Source organism: Puntigrus tetrazona, chromosome 16, assembly GCF_018831695.1.
Source record: "Puntigrus tetrazona isolate hp1 chromosome 16, ASM1883169v1, whole genome shotgun sequence".
NCBI lineage: Eukaryota > Metazoa > Chordata > Actinopteri > Cypriniformes > Cyprinidae > Puntigrus > Puntigrus tetrazona.
The window spans coordinates 4282477-4304294 of NC_056714.1; the positions used below are offsets into that span (position 1 = coordinate 4282477).

Below are 21818 nucleotides of genomic sequence, written 5' to 3' on the forward strand. Positions count from 1 at the left end.
AATGCCAAAAATGAAAGCAGTCTGTTTGATTCTCTACACAAATCTATTCAGTGCCTGCATGCATGAGAGTCATCTAAATCTAATTTCATAATCCCCTAATATCCAGGCTGTTTTGGTAGATCTAAATTATAGCAGATCCTGACTCTTTAAGGTGTTAATGACCACTCACTAGTTGTGTGAGTCCACCTCAAACAATTAAACTCGATCACATTACAGCAGCAGGAGGACTGGCTGCATTCCCCTATGTGCTTGAATATGTCCTTCAGTGTTTCAGAGAATTTGATTTCCTTGGATTGATCGAATACATTGGCAGGACACATCATTCATCAACAATGACATAGAGTTCCATGCAGGAGTGTGTATGGGCAGGCCTACCCACCTCCACGCGAGAAATAAAAGGCTTTTCTTTCTGGGGGTAGCCTGGCCGAAAATAGAGTCTCATGACCAGGTTTTAGAAGTACCAAACTTCTTAGCCAGTATACTGGAGGTTTAGAAAACTTCATTAAAATAACTTTGTGAAGTGAGAAAAGGTGGACTATGGCTTTTTCAATGGCATGTAGTATTGTACATGAGTAATTACAATGCTAAAGAAAAGCAATATTCAAACACACTCTATGACACTTGTGCACCAGAGCTGACTTTTCCATTTAGGTAAGCTATTTTGTTTATTTTATAATAAATTTAGTAAAGCCAGATGTTTCCTCAGATGTAGTCACAGATTCCAGTTTTACAAAGGTATAGCTTTTTTTGGCTTAGATGCTGTAATTTGTAGCTTAGGGCTCTGGCAAGCTACAGTTTAAATTATACAACTTACCCAGCCAATTCCAGAGAGGTTTTAGGAGGTCAATAGTATTCAGTGGGAGGCTGGAGATTTGTTTGTGAGTGCATGACTGAAATTTGTGTCTGAAATCAACCACTTTGATTGATTTCATACTGATAAACATGTATTTCTGCTGCCACATGTCATTAATTCCATGAAACTCATTTTTGTGGGTCAGTAGATTTGCCAGATATACAGGTAGGCAGTCAGTGGATGACGTGTGTCAGCGAGAGGAGGAAGCTGCTCCTCTGGTCTCAAGCGACGTATAGTGGAGATTTATCCTGGGATCCGCTGCGATAGCTACCGCTAGGCTGGAGAGAATGAGCTCTTCAAACTATTTATGCACAAGCCACAGTAAAAGTGCCTCTGTACACATCATCTCAAGATTGCAGGTTGGCTTGTAGTAAGTAGTCACCATATGTTTGTTTATTTAATAGAAATGTTGAAGTCTGATAGATTAGCTATTAATAGCAATGTTAAATCTATAAATGTGTAACTAGCTCGAGTTTGAGCTTTACTCTTAGACAGACTTGTCCTTGATGTCTTGAGTGAGGATGTGTTCTGAGTCTGAATGGCAGCATCTTTATGCAGACCGATACCTAAGCAGAGATCGTCAATCCAGCGCTCATACTCTCTGAGTGCTGAAACTTCACTGACCTTTGTGTTTAACTGTACAAAGGTCTTTTCAAGCAGTTTACACATTTTATATATATATATAATTAGTTTCACTAATTATACACAGTGGGTATATATAGTTATAGTCAGGTTTCATCAGACAGTCATTGAAATATCATTTGTTTCTAGATTTTTGGAGTTTGGTGTCCAAAATTGTTGTATAGAAAAGGATGACATATAAGAGCAGCAGAATCTTCTTTTGTGTCACATGGATTTAGGTGATATGAGCATCAACTATTAAATGAGCGATACAGTGAGGAAGCTATAAGTCACCCACATCTCACAGATCAGACCAGCTAAACACCAGCAATTTTCTGTAATGAGAATTGTGTTCTAACAGATGAAGAAGCACAAAGGAGAATGAAAAAAATGTTTTATAAGAATGTACCAATGAAGGCTGAAAGATAAATGCACAATGGCCAGTGTAGTGCCACCTCAGGCAGGAGACTGTGATCCTTCCAGCAGGCAACACTATCAAACATTAGCACATGTATCACCTGCCAAAACTTGGCAGCATGGCCCAGCCCTGACATGAAGAGGAGAAGTTTGATGCTTTTTGTCAGCTAGGAACACCCATAGAAGTTTGTCAAATTTGCCTCCTTTCCAGGAAATATGAGGAAGAGGCTTTGCAGGCACCAGCTGCATGACAGAAATCCATGGCAGATTTGCTCCCTCTATTTTGGAGCTCTCTGTGACAAATTTTGAAACATGAAAGTAATGCAAAGGAGGATTGGTCATGGAATTTCAGAGCTATATAGTGGAGTTGCATCTGAGTGGAAGCACATTTTGGGAGCCCAGTGATGACCTCAACATGAAGCGCCTGTCCTTGAGGCGTCGGACCAGCATCAGCAGCACTGTGGCTTCTCACTGATGACTTGGAGGATGGAAGTGTGGTGATATTATGTGAGGATATTCCTCCGAGGCTCCTGGACTCCGGCAGGGCTCCCAGAGTCAGGGAGCCGCTCCAGTGGAGACTCTCAAGATGGGATATGGGCCGGACTGGAGCCTCTATGGGCTATTTACCAGAGGCGTGATGCAGATCCATGGAGAGCTTCAGGATGGATAAGTGCAAGGCATGGTGGTAGATGCTCCAATACCATGCTGGAGAATTTACACCATGCCCCTTCCGGCATATACATTTCTAGAGATGACTGGGTGCTTGCTTCATTTACCTTCTTACTTTACTCTATGATTGCAGAATTTTTGATGTTTTGTAGATCTATCTGGTGTGCAGATGCATCATGATTTTGTTTCAGCTCTTTGTTGTTTTGGGCCGCTCCATTTCTGGGTATTCATGGTATGTGAGAATTGTAGCTCCATCCCTCCAGGAGACAGATGTTATGTGGATTTATGGAGCAGGTAGTCACTTTTAACCGCGTCTCCCAGCATTTATACTTATTATATATTGTGCAGTGTTCAAATCCACACTTACTCAATGTAAAATGTTTTCATCATCATTTCATTATACATTTGTGTTTTTAGTAACACGCCACTTTTCAGAGTTCAATTTCTTAGCATTGACATTCATTTGAATTATTATATTGGCATTTTTGGGTTAATTGATCAGTAGATTTAAACTTTGCTTAAGCTGCATTCTTACACGATTTTCTGGGGCTGATGGTTTGTTTCTCTTCATTTCACTGCAGGCCCAGGCTTATTGACATGTGTCAGAAAGTGTACGCCAATCCAACCTGGAGAGCCTGGAACAGGCCTTTTCAGTGTGGAAGCCCCGAGACCTTGGTGTCACTGCGACTGTGACCAGAGGGTGAGGTTAAGATTTTTAGATCTTAACACAGAAGTACTGGGGCTAAATCCACAATGATTAAATGTATTCAATTCAGTCCCACAGCACAGCACAGTTGGTCTTTCATTTGAGTTTCAGTTGAGGCAGAGAAGTGTCAAAGTATGTGACCCTCTCTGAATTTACATGCACATACTGCAGTGTTTATTATGATTCCATGCTCCATCATTATCCATAATTAGAAAACATTAACAAATGGTTGCAAGTTTGCAGAAATTATGAAACAAAAGACCTAGAGCCCACTAAACCATCCACTATTTCCACTGCATTAGACCTAATCTTTTTTACACATTCAGAAAGATATTTCCTTAGATGCCATCCACGATGGAGAGAAGAAAAGTTTCCATTTCATGCACTTTGACTAAAAATCAAAGTTGTTTAGTTTGAAATTTTGATCTGCTCTTTCCCGCCAGCTGCATTAGACAATTAAAGCCTGCTAAACAAATGATTACAGAAACAATCCATCACGTTTTCATGTGCTTTACAATGAACACACACTGAATGAAACAATGAAGATTAATCTACAGATTCTTTCCTTTGCAGATGTAGATGTGTGTCTCATCCTGTATGAGAAGTCCATACATCACCTATGTCCTCCCTTTCTAGATGCTATACACATCCCAGATGTCAGGATGGCGTCAAGGCCAATGTGAGTATTTGTCTCATCATTTTAAGAATGGTGTGAAGTGCCATAACATTGATTCCAGAGGTAGGCAGTCAGCACATAGTCCCAGTTATTATGCTAACGAACCAAAATCTATCAAAGCGTGAAAATTTTTATGAATGTGAGTTTCTTAAGGTTTCCCTTGCCTGTAAGAGGCACACTACTGCTGAATAGCATCTGTATGTGTAGCCTATAAGCTGACAGCGATAAGATGATGCGTCATGTACTCAGAGAAAGCCATGTTCAATCGTCGTGAGTTTATTTCAGTGCAACACAAAAGAAGTTTAGGAGAATGTTCATGCTGCTCTTTCACAATGCAATTACAGTGAATGAGAGGACTAAAGAATTGTACTCATTTTACTTCATAGAGCAAAAATCCAGTTACTTGAGAGGAATCTAAACAGTCTTGAGTTCTATAGCACATGAAGATAGAAAGATCTTCCCACTCAGGTTGTGCTGACATTTAAGACACCTCAATGCTTCAGCATGTATTCATCAGCAGAAGATCCGTGGTTTGACTGCGTAACGGTGGACAATGGATCATTTTCTGCTATCTAGAGATTTAGTATTAAATTTCACTATTATTCACTGCTGTTGAAGCTCCCTAAATTTGTTAATATTTATATTAAAAGAACCTATATAATTTTTTCAGTGATAAAAAATCCAGTTTTGGCTTCCCTAAAAATTATCAGTAAGACCCAGCTCTTAAAAAGCGCTACAATTTTCTCAGTGCTTAAGAAAATATTTTTAATAATCTGAAGAACCTTTTTTTCGCTACAAAGACTGCTTTTAATGCAATAAAAGTGTTCCATGGATGTTAATCTAGAAAAAGCTTTATTAAGAAAGGAGCTCAAAATTAAATGATTAACAATTGGTGTAAATTTGCCCACATTCAAATATAGTGAATCGTGACCCTTTTTGACCCTCAATGGCTTTACAAAGTGACAGAAGGCTCCTCTTTCAGTCATATTTACACCTTTAATGAGAGCTAAAAGGATTAAGAATATAAAGCTTGAAGAGGTAATAGATGGCCAGTTGTGTGATCTGGATCTCTGCCATCTGCCCATATATAGCAGCCTCAGCTGCTGTCAGAGAGCAGTTTATTTCATTCCTCCTTCACTAGCGTCAGCATCTGTTATGAGAAGAGAATTTAGATGATCTGTGAGATGTGTGCAAACCATCATATAAACCTGGATCAGCTATTTCTGTGCTTTGATTGGTCCCTCCCTTCATATACTGTTATCAGACAAGGCTGCTACTGTGACACCTAATTGAGTGAATGTGGTAAGTGACTTGGGAGTTCCTGTTCCATTTTTATTCGGTCTTGCAGGAGCTGGAGCTACGCTGGCAGGAGTATTCACAGGCTGGTCAGCGTTCTTCTCCAGTGGATCAGACATCACGTTCTCATCTTCGAGAGGAAGTTCCCAGCAGCTGGGGAGGTCGAGGTGAGTCTGGGTTGCTGCTAGATTGGTTATTGAATGGTGCCAGACTGTCTGTAAGTGCTGTCCTGTCTGAGAGCTGGGTGTTGGTTTTGTATTTAAGATTATATCTGAGTCAATGTCCTTTAAGGACCAGAATTGGAGAGTCATCAGATGCTTGAGTTCTAACTAGTTTAGTAGCAAAATCCATGCTAGTCGACCAGAATTTAACCTATAGATTTAAGCTGGTCAGACTGCATGGTAATGCCTTGTTTAACAATTAGACCAAATGATAGTAACTATTATAACTCAAATAGAATTGTATTATTGCATTTAGTACTATACAAATGTATTGTTTATTATTTAGCTTTTTATGTATTTCATTATTTAATAGTCTTATATTTTGATGTGACATTTCATATTTCAAACAAAAATATAAGCATTTATTTAATTTCATTAAATGTTTTGACACGCTTAATCAATATTAACATAACAGTATGCTTTCCAAAGTTAACAGCATGTTTTTAATATATAAATCACATGAATAAATCTTCAAATGAAAAACACAAGCAGCACATAAGCAATAATAAATAAACATAAATAAATAAGGAAAAAGTAAATGAAGAAAACATAACACTATCTGTAAGTGTTGATGCTGAAATCATTGTGTTATCACACCTGTAAAAACATCACGAGAAAGAAAAAAACCCCAAAATATTTCCCTAAATATCTCTAGAAATAATGATAATATGTCATTTTACAACAAAAGAAACGAGTAAAAGAGCCAAAACCATTCTTTATGCATGTTTGAACCCACTCTCAAGGAGGTTTAAATATATTTATTTAAATATAGTTTTTATACTTAAATATACTTTTTTTAAATACAGGCTAGCTTTGAGGAACCTGCCCAGCTTGCTTGAACAACCTAAAAATTGATCCCAGCTCTGCTAATAACAGAGAGAGATCTATTTCACTCCTCATCCGAGGGCATGTTATCGGAGAAACTTCCCTTCTCTGCAGACATGAGTCATGTCATGACACGCATCCACAGCTCTACTTTGCTCTCTGAGTTGTGTGGCTGTGTCTCTGGGTGTGGCGGCTGTGTGATGCGTATCATCTTGATCTGAGAAAACAGCTGCTTATATTACCAGCTTCGTGAAGCTTGTCCTCAATCATGTCACTCCATGCTGGAGAGGAATAACAAAGCTGACCCATGAGCAAATACTCACTGAACTATCAGATCTATCTTCCTGGGGTCATTGAGAGTCACGCTGCCACTCTTTACATGCTTTACTATTTCAGTCAGTATACCACCCTGCTCCCTATAGTATTTATTTTACTGTCATTTGGTGTACTCTTGTAGTTTTTCTGATTTTTTGATATATTCAGGTTTCATTTAAATTTCAGTTAAGAGTTTAAGTAATTTTGTTGTGTTTTGTCACTTTTAACACTTTTACGTGTGGCCCTCCTTAGTTAACTAGCATTTGAAACAACTTTGAACAATACATTTGTTGCAGCACTTTGAATCTTTGTTAATGTTAGTTAATAAAAATAAGCCTGTTCATTTGTTTGTTCCTGTTAGCTCCGGTTCATTAAATATACACCACACTTCTGTTTGGCGACCAATTCTCACTATTAAGACTTTTGCCTCAGTTAACTTACGTGAGTTAGCTACAGGAATTAACTGAGGATATTGGAGATTATAAAGCGTTACAACAGATCTTTAAATGGCCTAATAGTTTTAAGTTTTAGTTTGGTTTGTTATTTAGTACTTCAGCTACAATAAAATGGTTTCTTTTTATAATTTTACATTTTATTACAGTTACAGTTTATTTTATTGAAATGATTGAAGAATGTGGTTTTAAGTATGGTTTTGTTTTAGTCTTAGTTTAGTCTTAGTCTAATCCAGGATTAGACTGTACTTCAATTAGAGCATTTAAGTCATTTTAAAATCACGCCTTATGCAGTGAAATCATTACTGAGTGTTCATCTAGAGAGACAAAACAAGCGCTTTGCTGATATACTTACAAGATCAAGTTCCTTTCGCAGTTAAAACAGCTCAGACTTCTAGCCCCTTAGTCAGGACTAGTCTCTCTTGCACCATATTAGATATCTGTGTGTTTTTATTCATTTCTTTCGTGTGGCTATTTTTCCAGATTCTGTGGCGTCAATTTCTGAATTCAAAGAACAGAGCTTCCACAAAAGAACTGGACAAGAGCCGCTCCAAAGCACCTCTACCAGACCTCGAGGAGTGATTACACAGAATCAAGAATGTATTCACGCTACAGTCATGGAGGTTGAATCATGAAATGTGAAAGTAGTTTAAGTGCTTTTATCACCATTCGCCCACCATCTCCTCACAGGCGCAGTCCACGCTGGTCAGGTCAAGGTTCCTCTGGATTTTATCATCCCATTAGCGTTGAGAAGGAATGGGGCGTCTACATGTGGCTATCCTGGAGAGGAGAGACTTCTCCGGATAGGAGTTTGAGAGGTGAGCAAGCCGTCAGACCTATCCTGGATTTGGTCATGGTTTGTTTTGTTTCTGTAGTCATTGAGAATATGGGAATGTAGCAGTGTGTGGCGAAATGACAACCTGACTGGAACAGAGCCGCCTGCCAGTCAAAATCTGACATCCACATCAGCCGTTATAACACAATGAGGGCCATTCTGGACTAATGAGAGCTGCGTGAGAACCAGGCGTATCACTTCAGCGCTAAAAATGCACAGCGTTTTATTGCATTTGATACAAGATATCTATTATCAAAAGCTGGTATCCACAAACAGAGCTTCTTTCTTAGCTCTTCTTCTTGATTTTGTAGTGACTTGTAATCAGCTGCTGTTTTGGTGATTTTAGATTGGTCCCAGTACATATAAACAAGTCGAAACCCTGTTTGTGTGTTTTCCCATCACTTTTTGTTTAATCTTTCAAAACTGCCATAATCATGAACTATATTTACATATTTATTACTCTAATGAATGAACTGCAAAGTGTTTTTATACAGTCATAACTGAGATAATTTACAGTACAGTATAGATATCTTAAACGTGCTGTAGTAAAAAAACTGAGAAGTAAATTCTAGCTGTTTTGATGCAAGAAATAAAGGAGAATGGAGAAAAGCGTTTTAGTTTTTCAGTTTAGATTTTGCTTTTTGTGTGATTATTATAGTCCTAAGGACACTCCAGACTTCACAGCTTATGAATTCTGCCTTTTAATCTTTTAATCGCGTGAGTGATTTCCAAGTAAAAGTACTGATTCTTTTCTTCAGTTTCTGGGAAGCAGTTTAGCGATTTCGTTCAGACCTGAAAAAGAATGCTGTGATTCAATTCTGATTTGAATAAAAAAAAGGGATGGTCGTCGATGTCCACGTCTTGAAGGAGAGGGAGTATCGTCCGCACCAGGACACGTCCCCTGTCACAAGACAATGCTGCTTCTTGAGTAATACGCAGCACGCTGTTTCTTTATGGACTGTGAGCCACAACAACTGCATCCTGGCTGTGGTTTGGTCTGTCCGAGTCCCATGACAAATTATAACAAAGAAAAACATGTTTTTATTCATTTTTGAGAGTCTTGCGTGCTGTCGGACTGTAAAAATGGCCTTTGTGACAGACCCGTATCGTTTAGAGTATTTAGCTTGCGTCGGGAAAACTGTGTGAGTTACCTGCTTGTTTTTGGTTTTTCAATTATTTGTAAGCGGCTCACGTCCGGGGGATTTATGCGCACTCGTCGTATTGTTCGTATTATTTTAGTCCTGTGCGCAAACGTTTTATTGAAAAATCTTCCAGTCGTTGCGTAATAGTCTCAGACCTTTGACTAATCGAGTCAGCGCTGCCAATTTCGAAAATAAAAATGAATTAGAATTTTGAATTGTCTGTGATTGTTTGCAGGTTGGGCGTCTCAGCAGATCGTCAGTAAAGTGCAGATGGAGTCAGGCATATGCGAGGAACAGCTCAACCAGACCGAGTCCCTCCTGCAGACGGTGAGATTATACATCCTCAATAATCACAATAATCAATATATGTACATGACCTCAATCGTATGCAATATATCGCCCCGTTATATTTACACATAAAAAAACATTAAAAAAATGTTGCATTCCACTTGTTCCTATGCCTTTGCAGCTTCTCTTACATAATGTGCTTTAGCCATGAGGCGCTCGTTCAGTTTTTGTGCATACAGAGATCTTTTGATACTTCATTTCCATGAGCTAAATATTTAGATTTTTTTGTAATTTGAAAGTGTGTAGGAGTTCTTGCATTATTATGCTGTTATATAATAATTATGCATTCAGTGGCATAAACTGGTGGCGTAACAGACTGCTGTGAGTCTGGAGCACAAAACCTGTCCAGGGTATGGTTGAAATGATATATTTTTATATTTATGCCAAAAAACATTAGGATATTAATTAAAGATCATGTTTCTTGAAGATATTTTGTATATTTCCAACCACCAAATACATCAAAACTTAAAAGCAGTCGATTTTTTCAATATATTTTTTTAGAGATTTGATTCCAGATTTTTAAATATTACCCAATTATTGTCCTGTCCTTACAGCGTACATCAATTCATTCAGAAAAAAAAGTAACAATAAAAGTGTAAAAGGTATAAACTGTGAGCTGTAGTGACCTTCGCTTCCGTTGCAGGATCTCCGTCTCCTGAGTGCTGGGAAACCAGCGCAGCTGCGGTCGAGGTGGAGAGGATCTGGACAAAGCCGACGGCATGATCCGGCTCCTCTTCAACGACGTTCAGCTGCTCAAAGACAGGCGCCACCTGCAGGCCGAGCAGATGTATCGCAGGTCAGTCCATTACTACTACAGTACCACTACCTGTAGACTTCAGTGCATTAAACTCTTTCTCCTCCAATCTTCTTTTTTTCCTCCAATCTTCTGGCTTCCTGTTGTACTCTAGGAGGTGTGTTATCGTCTCATGAATAAGTCTAGAAAGGGCCGATCAAGAACACGGGACAGAGAAAAGCGCGAAACAAGCAGTGTGCATATGTACATCACAAATAATGCAATCATCAATAATAAGCAGCATATAAATGAAAACTGCCTAATGTTATAGAAAGTGAAATGTGGATCCAGAAATTAATAAAGGACTGTGCAAGCATTAGTGGTGATGATGAAACCATCTACTGCATCTTTGCTCAAAAGCGATCCAGATGTTGCTCAAAATGTTTCTTTTTTTATGAACCTTACCATCATTTAAGTATTCATGATTCAGTTGGGCTAATCCTATTAAAGAGATGAATTGGTATGAGACATAATGTTCATTGCGGCATAATCTTGTGCCAAGTTTGCTTTCGTTAGTTCACGTGATATCAATTGATGTTAATCTGATTCATGGTTTAAATATTTTTCAACATAAGCAGTTATGTCTATTAATTTCCATAGTAAACAGTTACCCGTATCGTATTCAATTAAACTGAACGCGTGAGTTTTGTGAACCATTAAACTCCTCATGTTCAGATGTTTCAGATGTTGTGAAGTCAAAATATTTTACTGGAGGAAAGAGAGTTAAAGGGATATTTCTATTCTAGTAAGTAATTCTTCTGGATGAAACGACACTGAAATCAACAAATAATTTAAAGCGCTTTTTTGGTTTTCTTTTCTCAGGGTCTACGCTTACACGGCGCTTGGTGAACTTGCGCAGCGACTATAATCTGAGGCTTAAGCCCAGCGTCAGCCGCGGCCTCTCACGTCTCCATCACACATTTCCCAGAAGCCCGTGCAGCGTGCGCGGCCGAGGCTGGATGAGGTCACGCTGCGTTACGCCGCAGGACCTGCTGGCGTGGGTGGAGAGAACCAGCGCAGAGATCGACTCGGCCGAGTGGGGCATCGATCTGCCCTCGGTGGAGTCTCAGCTGGGCAGCCACAGAGGACTTCACCAAACCATCGAGGACTTTCAAGGCTAAGATCGTGCGGCAGCCGCGAACAGGCGAGGTACTTCAGATTCTTCACTTTTTATCTCACAGGTTGACTTACGTTTTTAGTGCTACTTTGGACTACTTTTCCGTATGAAATATCTCCTGTATGCTAAAGCCCATTATCTTTGAAGCATATTTTAATAGACTCCTCTTGGACTTTCTATTAGACTTTATGAGAAAATTTTTGTGGTAGATTTTTTTTTAATCTTTTTATTTTTTTATTTATGTTTATATATATATATATATATATATATATATATATATATATATATATATATATATATATATATATATATTTATAATTTACCCTTCATTTCATTTTTTATTTCTGTTTCATGGAATATAGCCACTTACCATATAACCATATACCATATAAGCAAAGAAATGAGTGAAGTAAATAGTGAAGCTCTTTAAAGCAGGATGGTGATATCTGATATCTCTGATATCTCGCTCTTTCTCGCAATCGTTTTAAATGTTGTGGAGACTATGATGTTCTCATCAAATTACAACAATACTAAAAACTTGATAGTTGGTGTGAGCAGCCCATAAGGCATGAAATCTCAATACAAATAAATTAGATGCTTTAGATGACATCTCTTCCTCTGTGTGTGTTTCAGAGCCAGCTCTCTCCTGCTAGTAAAGGCACATACAGAGAATATCTGGGCAAACTGGATCTGCAGTACACCAAACTACTGGTGAGTCTTTTAACTGGCAGCTAGTAAAAATCACTAGGGCTTGCGGAGTGTCAGCATACTCCTCTTCTCTCCAGAACTCCTCCAAGTCCCGTCTGAGAAACCTTGACCAGCTGTACAACTTCGTCAGCGCCGCCACCAAAGAACTGATGTGGCTCAATGACAAAGAGGAGGAGAGACCAACTACGACTGGAGCGGCGCAACACCAACATGGCTGCGAAAGAGAAGAGAACTACTCAGTAAGAGCCAAAACCAGCATTTCATGAGGCTTTGCCTGTCGCTCGTTAGAGTTGAACCTGGCGTAAAGCTTGTTTTTCATGGTCTAATTAATTCCTCAGGGGACTCATGCTGAGAACTGGAACTTAGAGAGAAGAAGATCAACGACATCCAGGCAACTGGAGACCGACTCATTAAAGACGGACATCCGGGCAAGAAGACTGTTGAGGTACAGAGTCAACATTCATGTCATTAAAAGAAGAAATGCTAACACTTCATAATACTTCATAATGTGCATTGTGACGCATTCTATCTTGTTGAAAATAATTATTAACTATTTTAAAATGCAGTGCAATTACTACACTTCCTGTGATTAATATAATTAATCAAAAGATCTGCAAGGCATGATGAATGCATTAAACTACTTTTATAATGCATTGAAGTAAAGCGTTACCAAAGATGCTTCTGCTTATCGAGGCTGTATTTATTTGATTAAAAGTACTGTAAAAACAGTAATGTTTTTACAATTTAAAACAGCTATTTTCTGTATGAATGTCTGTTAAACATTCATTTATTTTTGGGACGCAGAGCTGATTTTTCAGCTTCGTTACTCCAGTCTTCAGTGTCACATGATCTTCAGAAATCAGCTCGGGCATCTGTGGTGATTCTGAACGGTTCTGAACGCTAGTGAGTGTGAGATGTGTGTTGTGTCGATGTGCAGGCGTTCACCGCAGCTCTGCAGACGCAGTGGAGCTGGATCCTGCAGGTGTGCTGTTGCATCGAAACTCATCTGAAAGAAAACACTGCATACTTCCAGGTACAGCGTCGGTATCTCTGCAACCGTGTGCAGTTCTGTGTCGGTCAGTCGTGTATAAGCAGCGTGCTTCTCTGTCTCCTCCTGTTCTACCCGTAGTTCTTTGCTGATGTGAGAGATGCTGAGGAGAGGATGAAGAAGATGCAGGAGACCATGAAGAAGAAGTACATGTGTGACCGGAGCACCACTGCCACTCGCCTGGAGGACCTGCTGCAGGACGCTGTCGTGAGTTATAAACCAAACTGTAAAGATGGCCATGTTTTTAACTGTAAAAAATACTGATACTGTGGGCCTTCTATATATGTTCTTATTTAAAAGCTGCTTGTGCTTGTGACTTTTTCATCACCACCTGCTTTTTGGTGGTTATCAGTACATTTCAAAGGTACAAAACAGATTTCAGTACTTTAATAGTTTGGTATATTAACATTATATCAGTTAATTCAATTACGGTAATTAAATGTAAATTTAACTTAAAAAACCGTAAAACCTAAAATGTTGTTACCGTATTTTTTAAAATCAAATTCCGGCAACATTAGCAGCTGTTTTTTGCTGGAAATTCTACAGATTTTTTTTTTTTTTTTTACCAGTTTTCAGTTTTGCTAACATGCTGTTATTAAAAATAAAATAGACTAAAATTAATATATTTAATATAAATAAAATAAGTTTAATTAAAATGAAAGGGCAAAGTTTAATCATAACATATATAATCATTGCAGTTAATTACATGTAATTTGTAAAGAACAGCATGATTTCTACTGTACATTTCTGCCATAATCACCTCTAATAACCCACTCCTAAATATAGTATAAACGTAACATTTTCTGTAAAGCTGATTTGCAACGATTTGTATCGTGAAAAGCAATGTACAAAAAAACAGTCAGATACAATTTAAAAATAAATAATAATTCACTAAAAGGACATTACATAATAATAAATAGTAATAATAATAATAAGTGGTAGTAGTAATATTAAATAAAAAATGACTAAATTGAAACATTAAGAAATAAAAGTATTGCAATAGTTTAGTAAAATAAAAAAATAGATATTATTATTTTTATTCATTTAATATTACATCTACAAAATTATATCACTATTAATTATGGCTGTCTTTTTAAAGATTTCATTTCAAAGCAAAAGCATTTCTTATAACAGTATTAAAATGAAGAAGTAAGATTTTTAAGGTTAGGCTGACTGAGTGAGTTTGAACGCATGGGAGGAAAGAGGAGCAGCTGAGCGAGTTCAAGTCGGACATCTCCGGCCTGAACAAGAGAGCCAAGTCCATCGTCCAGCTGAAGCCACGCAACCTACAACCCCTTCAGAGGAAGCTGCCCATCCAGGCGTGTGTGACTTCAAACAGATGGAGGTAGAGGCTCGCGGCGCACACACATCACACCGCGCTGGCGCTCACGCTTAAGCCCTGTTTCTCGTCACAGATCACCATGCACAAGGCGGCAGTGCGCGCTCATCAACAACTCACAGCCCTTCAAGTGGAAGGTCCTGAACCGCTCGGGAAGCGAGGCCGTGGTGCCGTCCATCTGCTTCCTCGTGCCGCCCCTCAACAAGGAGGCTGTCGAGAACGTGTCCAGGTGCGTTACACACAGAAACACAGTTCAATGCTCCACCAACAACAAGGGCGACATCGGGGCTGTTGTATCAAACAATGCACGGAACCAATTAATGAGAACACAGGAACAAAAACAAAACAATCAAAAAACGTAACACACAGACAGAGAAATCTGTGGTCGAACTACAAAAAAGACATGAAAACAATGAACGTTAGGAGAAAGAGCGTTTCCTGGAGCACCAACCTGTATAGCAGTGTTATCTTACCATCTGAGTGAATCCCATTTTAATTTTTTAGTTTTCAAGTTTGTTCTGTATTCGTTTCATTTTATTAGTGTTAAACATGTATGTGGGTCAAAGATGTTAAGATGTCACAAAAGTGATTTTAGGCCCATAGAAAGCACTTCAAATATAAGTAAAGTGTTTACTTTTAAAGTTTTCCATAAATCTTTGGAGAATAAAATGTCAAATTTGGTTGAAATAATGTTACATTTTCATTCAGTGTAACATAATATTTATGCAGAAAATGCAAACATGCTCATTCTGATTTGGACATAAAATACTGATGAATAGAGTTAAACGTAGGATAGTGGCAAATAAAAAAAATTTACAAATAGTAATTAATTTATCTTTTAGTGTGTCACAAATGAATTTTTGTTGTAAATGTGCATGTTGAGATTGATAGACCGAATGACGGTAAATTTAGTAAATCGGGAAAATGTGTGATTTATTTATTTTTGGCTCAGAAAAACAAAAATAAAATTGCAGTTAATTTTTTCGTCTTTGACCCATATATATTTTAGAAATGTTCCCTAGGCAACTAGCTGAAATAAAAAAGGAAGCTAGCTGAAAAAAGTACTGTATTTATTTTTATGTTTACTTATTATTTTCTGTATCAGTGGTAGTTTTTGAAATAATTGAAGTTAAACTAAAAACGAGGGAAATGTTGCCTTGGCAACCGGCTGAAATAAATAAACGTAAGATAAGAGATTTGTCTTCCCTTGGCACGCAGTATGACCTGAACCGTGTTGTAAGGTTTTGACGTGGTGTTTTCTTCTTGTTTCTGTCAGTCTGGAGGCCGGTCACCAGCAGACTCTGTCTCTGTGGCAGAAGCTTCACGTGGACCTCAGGAGTCTGCTCTCCTGGCAATACCTGATGAAAGACATCCACCTCATCCGCTCGTGGAACATCACCATGGTGCGTTCTACGAAAAGTTGATGCATCTGCTGCTGAAAGAGATCAGTGCATATATGCTGTGAAACTTAATTTGACTCTGAAAGAAAAAAACACGGTAAACAACATGGGCTTTTACCAGTAACCTGATTGTTAGGATGCAGACGGAGCGGGTTATATTTAGGAAACTAGCAAAATTGCTTCATTGAATAACAAGACCTTCAAGAGCTCTTCTAAACGAATTAAAGAGCAGACGTGACTCTGCTGTTTTAACATCTGAAAACAGTTTTAAGAAGAGGCTAGATCACGATTATTAAGCGCTATTGTAAAAGATCCATTTCGATTGTAAAAGTAGCCACGTGTGTCTCGTACGTTTCAGTTCAAGACGATGAAGCCAGACGAGTACCAGCTGATGCTGAGGAACCTCCAGCTGCATTACCAGGACTTCCTGAAAGACAGCCAGGACTCGAGGCTCTTCGATGCCAACGACAGCATGCAGATCGAGAGGGACTACAAGGAGACCGTGCAGCATTACGACAGCCTGCTCCGCACCCTGGAGAAAGGTACGGACACATTACTGACGACGCCAGAGACTCACACATGAGGGTGGCCTTTCTGTTGATGTCGGGTAACTGTTGAATTCACGTTTCAGGAGCAGCTGTCAGAGCGCAGGGTGAGTTCGTTATCGTGGATGAGCCGCTCTAGGATGGAAAAACATGTAGTGTCGGCTTGTGTCGCCGTTTGTTTCCTGTGCTCATCTCTACAGAGTGTGCATGTGCCGAAACATTCAACACAGTCGTATCATAGTCGTATAGCTGGGCAAACTGTAGTTTTCACTTAGATGACAAAACATATTTTTAAATTGCGCTAATGTCACTTTTTGTATGTATGTGAGCCAGGAGCACAGAAACAATCTTAATTTTATAAGACAGAATTATAGATTTTTCTTTTATGCAAAAAATCGTTAGGATAATAAGAAAAAAATATATTCCATGAAGATATTTTGTACTTTTCCTATTTTTAATATATCAAAACTTAGTTTTTGAGTAGCAATATGCATTGCTGAGGACATCTGTACAACATCTGGACAACTTTAAAGTTATTTTCTCAATATTTCCTAATATTGTCCTATCCTAACAAACCATACATCAATGGAAGCATTTTTACAAAATTGACCCATATGAGCTATTTTATTGAAGTTGTCTATATTCTGTGTAGTATTTTGCATCATGGTAGTGCTTGTTGTATATTTTACTGGTATAAGCTGTAAGGGTTCTTGAAATATGCCTCATTTTCTTCTTGCACATTAAATGTTTGTCTTTTTTTTTTCTTTTGATTTTGGGATGAAATGTGAGCCACTAACACAGACGGAATGTGTGTGAAGTGTCATGAATGCTGGCTGCAGCAGACAGATAAATGGAGAAATAAACCCCCTTTGGTGTTGTTAGAAAAGTGTAATAACAAATCTTTTCTTGTTTAAAGGGGAGCAGGATGAATCCATATGCAAGTCATACATCACCCAAATCAAAAACCTGCGGCTGCAGATCGAAGACTGCGAGTCTCGTACAGTGGCCCGTATCCGGCAGCCAGTGGATAAAGATGCTCTCAGAGACTGCCTGCAGAAGACCGCTGATCAGAGAGTATGCCACAAAACCCTCCTTATTTACAATCACAATTTATGAACATTAACATTTTTTGCTTTGCGATATCATTTTTTGTGCCATTTAAGCACATTTCACTTAGATGATACATGTTTTTCATTGCGATTTATTGTAATGCTTATTACTGTAACACAATCTAAAGACAGAACAACAAATACTAAAACAATATTAGATATCAATAAATTAGAGTTATTAGATTTTACAAATTTTTGCAAATTTGTGCTTAAATGTCTCCACGATATAATCAGTGTTATTTTAGTGTTTTTTACTATTATAGTTTTTATTAATATTTTTATTAATATTTGAATCATATTTCCATTTTCATTTTGTTAAAATTATAGTAATTTTGTTGGGTTTTTGCCACTGTCTATAGAGATTTTAGATGTTTTTATTTGAGTTTTAGTCATTTTTGTACCTTTAAACTAAAAAATCAAAGATTGCTTAAAAATAATATAAAAAAATATATATATATATATATATATATATATATATATATTTTTTTTTTTTTTTATTTGATCAGTTTATATTTATTTTATTCCAAGCAACAATTTTAGTTTTAACAGTATGAGTTTTAGTTGTAATTAACATTACCCTGAATATAATTCTATATTTTGATTATGATATGAATTATGACCATGTTCTTTGTGGTGTTTAACCAAATGAATCCTTGTGTTTTTGGTTTCTGTCTCAAACAGAAAGTGCAGATAGAGCTGGACGGAATTAAGAAGAACCTGGACCCGAGTGTCTCAGAAAGCTGAGGAGGTGCTGTCCTCTCCAGAGCAGTCCAGCTCTCCAGTCCTGCGCTCGGAGCTGGACATCGCCCTGCAGAAGATGGACCAAACCTACAACCTGTCCTCCATCTACCTGGAGAAGTACGGAGCGCTCTCACCTGTGCACAGCAAATCTACTGCCGCTTGTCCTTCATGCTCTTATTCATTTTATGTGCTAAAAATCCTAATCATTTGATTCTTTTTTTTTTTTTTTTGTAGACTGAAGACAATAGAGGTTGTGATCCGGAACACGCAGGGGACAGAAGATGTGGTGAAGAAATATGAGAACCGCCTGCGTGAGGTTCACACGGTTCCCACAAACGTCCAGGAGGTGGAGAACTACTGCTCCGAGCTCAAGGTAATGCTTGAAGCTTTGTTTTCTATAACGCTAGCATTATGAACAAAGATGTAGGTCAGTGGTTCTCATCCTTTAGGCCCTCCGTTGTCCACAAAAATGTTCCTGACATTTCTAGTTAAATTAAATTTGAGGATTTCCGAGGTTTTAAGAGCTGAATGTTCTTTGAGGATCCTGATCTTTTTAACCAATTAATTTATGTGATGTTTCCAGTTGTTTGTGGTTTACTGGACAAGCATAAAAGGGTAGGGATTTAAAAAAAAGTGTACTCACAATTTACCTTAAATGACATTTAGAGCTTGGCATAAATACAAAATGTATATTCTTTATAAAAATGTCTATGGAGCCAGCTTTAGAAATCCTTTAACACTTTTAGCTAAATTTTAGCTGCTATTTTAGTAATTAAAATAATCTCAGTTTTGTTTTATCGTATTTTAATGCTTGTTTTGTAGTATTTTATAATAAAGAAAGCATTCAAGTCTCTTTAGAACCACTGATGTAGATGATGTATGAGTAAGACAAATTAGTGTAAAACTGTGTTTAAAAAGGCTGAGCTTAGAAGATATTAATGGTTAAATGTACTATATCTCCGACACTGAATGCAAGTGCAAAAATAATGACTGTTGTTCAACAGGTTTCCCAGTCTGCCATTGGTTTGGCGAACAGTCAAATTCAACTTGTATGGTTGTGTCGGTTTGACTAATTCTCATGAAATTGTTAACCTAGGATTTTTACACCAGATATCGGTAACCTCCCTAATAACCCATACATCCAAATAAAACAAATAAGTTCATAAATTAAGCCTTTGCTCAGGAGTGAAAGTCTCTCGGCTTTCCATGCTTTCTTTAAAGTGTTCAGTTCCTTTTCCGCAGGCGTCACTCCATTTTATTACACATAACTTAATTTCTGAACTTATTCAACGTGGATTACTTGAGTTGTTACTGATATCAGGAACAGCTCCAGTCGACACCTCCATTAAAAATATATTTACTGACGTGTTTAGTACTTATTTTACCTGCTGTACCTGATAGTCTACTGTATGTATAATGCAGTTACCACAAATTTGGGATTAAGTCAACTTGTTCTCTTGTGTTCAGCGTATGCGTTCAGACGCAGAAACCCAGCGGCCCGTGTTTGATGACATGGAGAGCGAGCTGTCCAAGGCCACGGCGGTCAGCCAGCGCATGGCTCAGGTTCACAGCGAGCGGGACGCAGAGCTAGATCACTACCGGCAGCTCCTGGGCAGCCTGCAGGACCGCTGGCGCGCCGTCTTCGCTCAGATCGACCTCCGGCAGCGTGAGCTGGAGCAGCTGGGCCGGCAGCTGGGCTACTACAGAGAGAGCTACGACTGGCTCATCCGCTGGATCGCAGACGCCAAGCAGCGGCAGGAGAAGATCCAGGCCGTGCCCATCATCGACAGCAAGACGCTCAAAGAGCAGCTGGCTCAGGAGAAGGTACTGAACTTAACCCTGGGTTAACAGATAGTGAATTCTTTGTGCTTTTTTAGCGATAATCTAAGTTGCCTATCCAATAGGGATGGGACAATACATCGGTGCATCGCAAATCGTGAAATTTTTCAGCATCGATTAAGACATTTTACGAATGCATTGCGATTCAGCGCCGTACTCGGCTTGGTTCCAAATCGTTACACCTAAAATCGATCCACAATCGATGTATTGTCCCAGCCCTACTATCCAAAGGTAGACAGCATTAATGCTATGACAAGTTATACCCAACACCAACTTATTAAATGCCTCACTTTATGTCATCAGATATTTATCATTAAGCTCGTTTCAGTTTCAATTACAAATTTCAAAGAACCAGTGACATCAAATATAGTAAATAAAGTATTATTTTGTGTAGTATGTGACAGAGGTTGATTTAAGTGACTGAATTTATACAGAAAGAGAACAAGTTATAGAAATGGAAAAATATTCAGAATAATATTAATTTAAGTGCATTAGTTGTCTGACATACATTGCGATGAGATTATTTTTGTTAACCTGCTGCAAAGGTATAATATGCAGATTTTTTTTTTCAAAGAAACTGCTTGAAGAGATTGAGAAAAACAAAGAGAAAGTTGATGAATGCCAGAAGTACGCCAAAGCTTACATCGATACCATTAAGGTAAGACAGTTCAATAAGAGAGAGTGTACACACTTATTTATTATCTATCTACAGTTTGCGGTTGGAGTGCTACAGTCTTCATTTTTTTTCCAGGACTATGAACTTCAGTTGGTTGCCTACAAAGCTCAGGTCGAACCTCTGACTTCTCCTTTGAAGAAAACCAAGATGGAGTCTGCCTCTGATAACATCATTCAAGAGGTTAGCAAGAGCTCAGATCACTTCTTACACATTTGCATTATTTTTAGGGATGTTCATGTATGGTCATTTTCCAAATCAAAGCGATCATATATACTTGAGTGAGCAGAGCACATGAGTGTCATTATTTAGTAGTTTAAAAAGCACTTAGGGAGCGAGGTAATTTCCTCATCGTCTTCAGATAATGACAACTGTTGCAAATAAACATGAATTTTATATTTTAAATTATGCTAATATAATAAGACGCTTTTTTTATATATATATAAAAATGTAAATAAATGAACACACATCATGCTGCATTCGTTGTCACGGGGAACAACCCAGCCGTAGATCTGTGTTCCTAACAACTTTGATTTAAATGTTTTGTAATTTTCCAATATTCTGTGTGTTTTCTGTAGTATGTCACTCTGAGAACCCGCTATAGTGAACTGATGACGCTGACCAGTCAGTACATCAAGTTCATCACAGACACGCAGCGGCGCATCGAGGACGAGGAGGTGCGTGACATCAGGGGACCCTGTTCATACCAAACTAATCCAACACCTAACATTAACCAACCCAACCAACCACTCATCAGAAAAAAACATCTAGATATAATTCATGTATGGTTGACTCGACATGTCATTTTGGGCACAAATAAAATTATTTCCAATAGTATCCTAGCTATAGGAATCAGAAATAGATATATGTGACAGTAGAACACATTTGAATACATCCTCTGCTAATCATGCAATATAAAGGATTAATAATCACTTTATCTGTTAAGGGCTATTTATTTTTTTTTATTTTTTTGCAAAAATATAAGAAAGAATAGCTTATGATGATTAATTTGCAAATACATATTTTAACAGAACAGTAAATGTTATAAAAATCAGACAGTATCTCATACACAAGAGCATGTCATATGAGGCCCAACTTTCCTATATACTTTCTCTTTTCTCACTACTGTA

At 38.1% G+C, this 21818-nt stretch overlaps 1 pseudogene; it reads left to right on the top strand.

Annotated features, from left to right (window-relative positions):
* The first annotated feature begins 3928 nt into the window (after positions 1-3928).
* Positions 3929-21818, top strand: part of LOC122360354 — a 29316-nt pseudogene continuing 11426 nt past the window's right edge.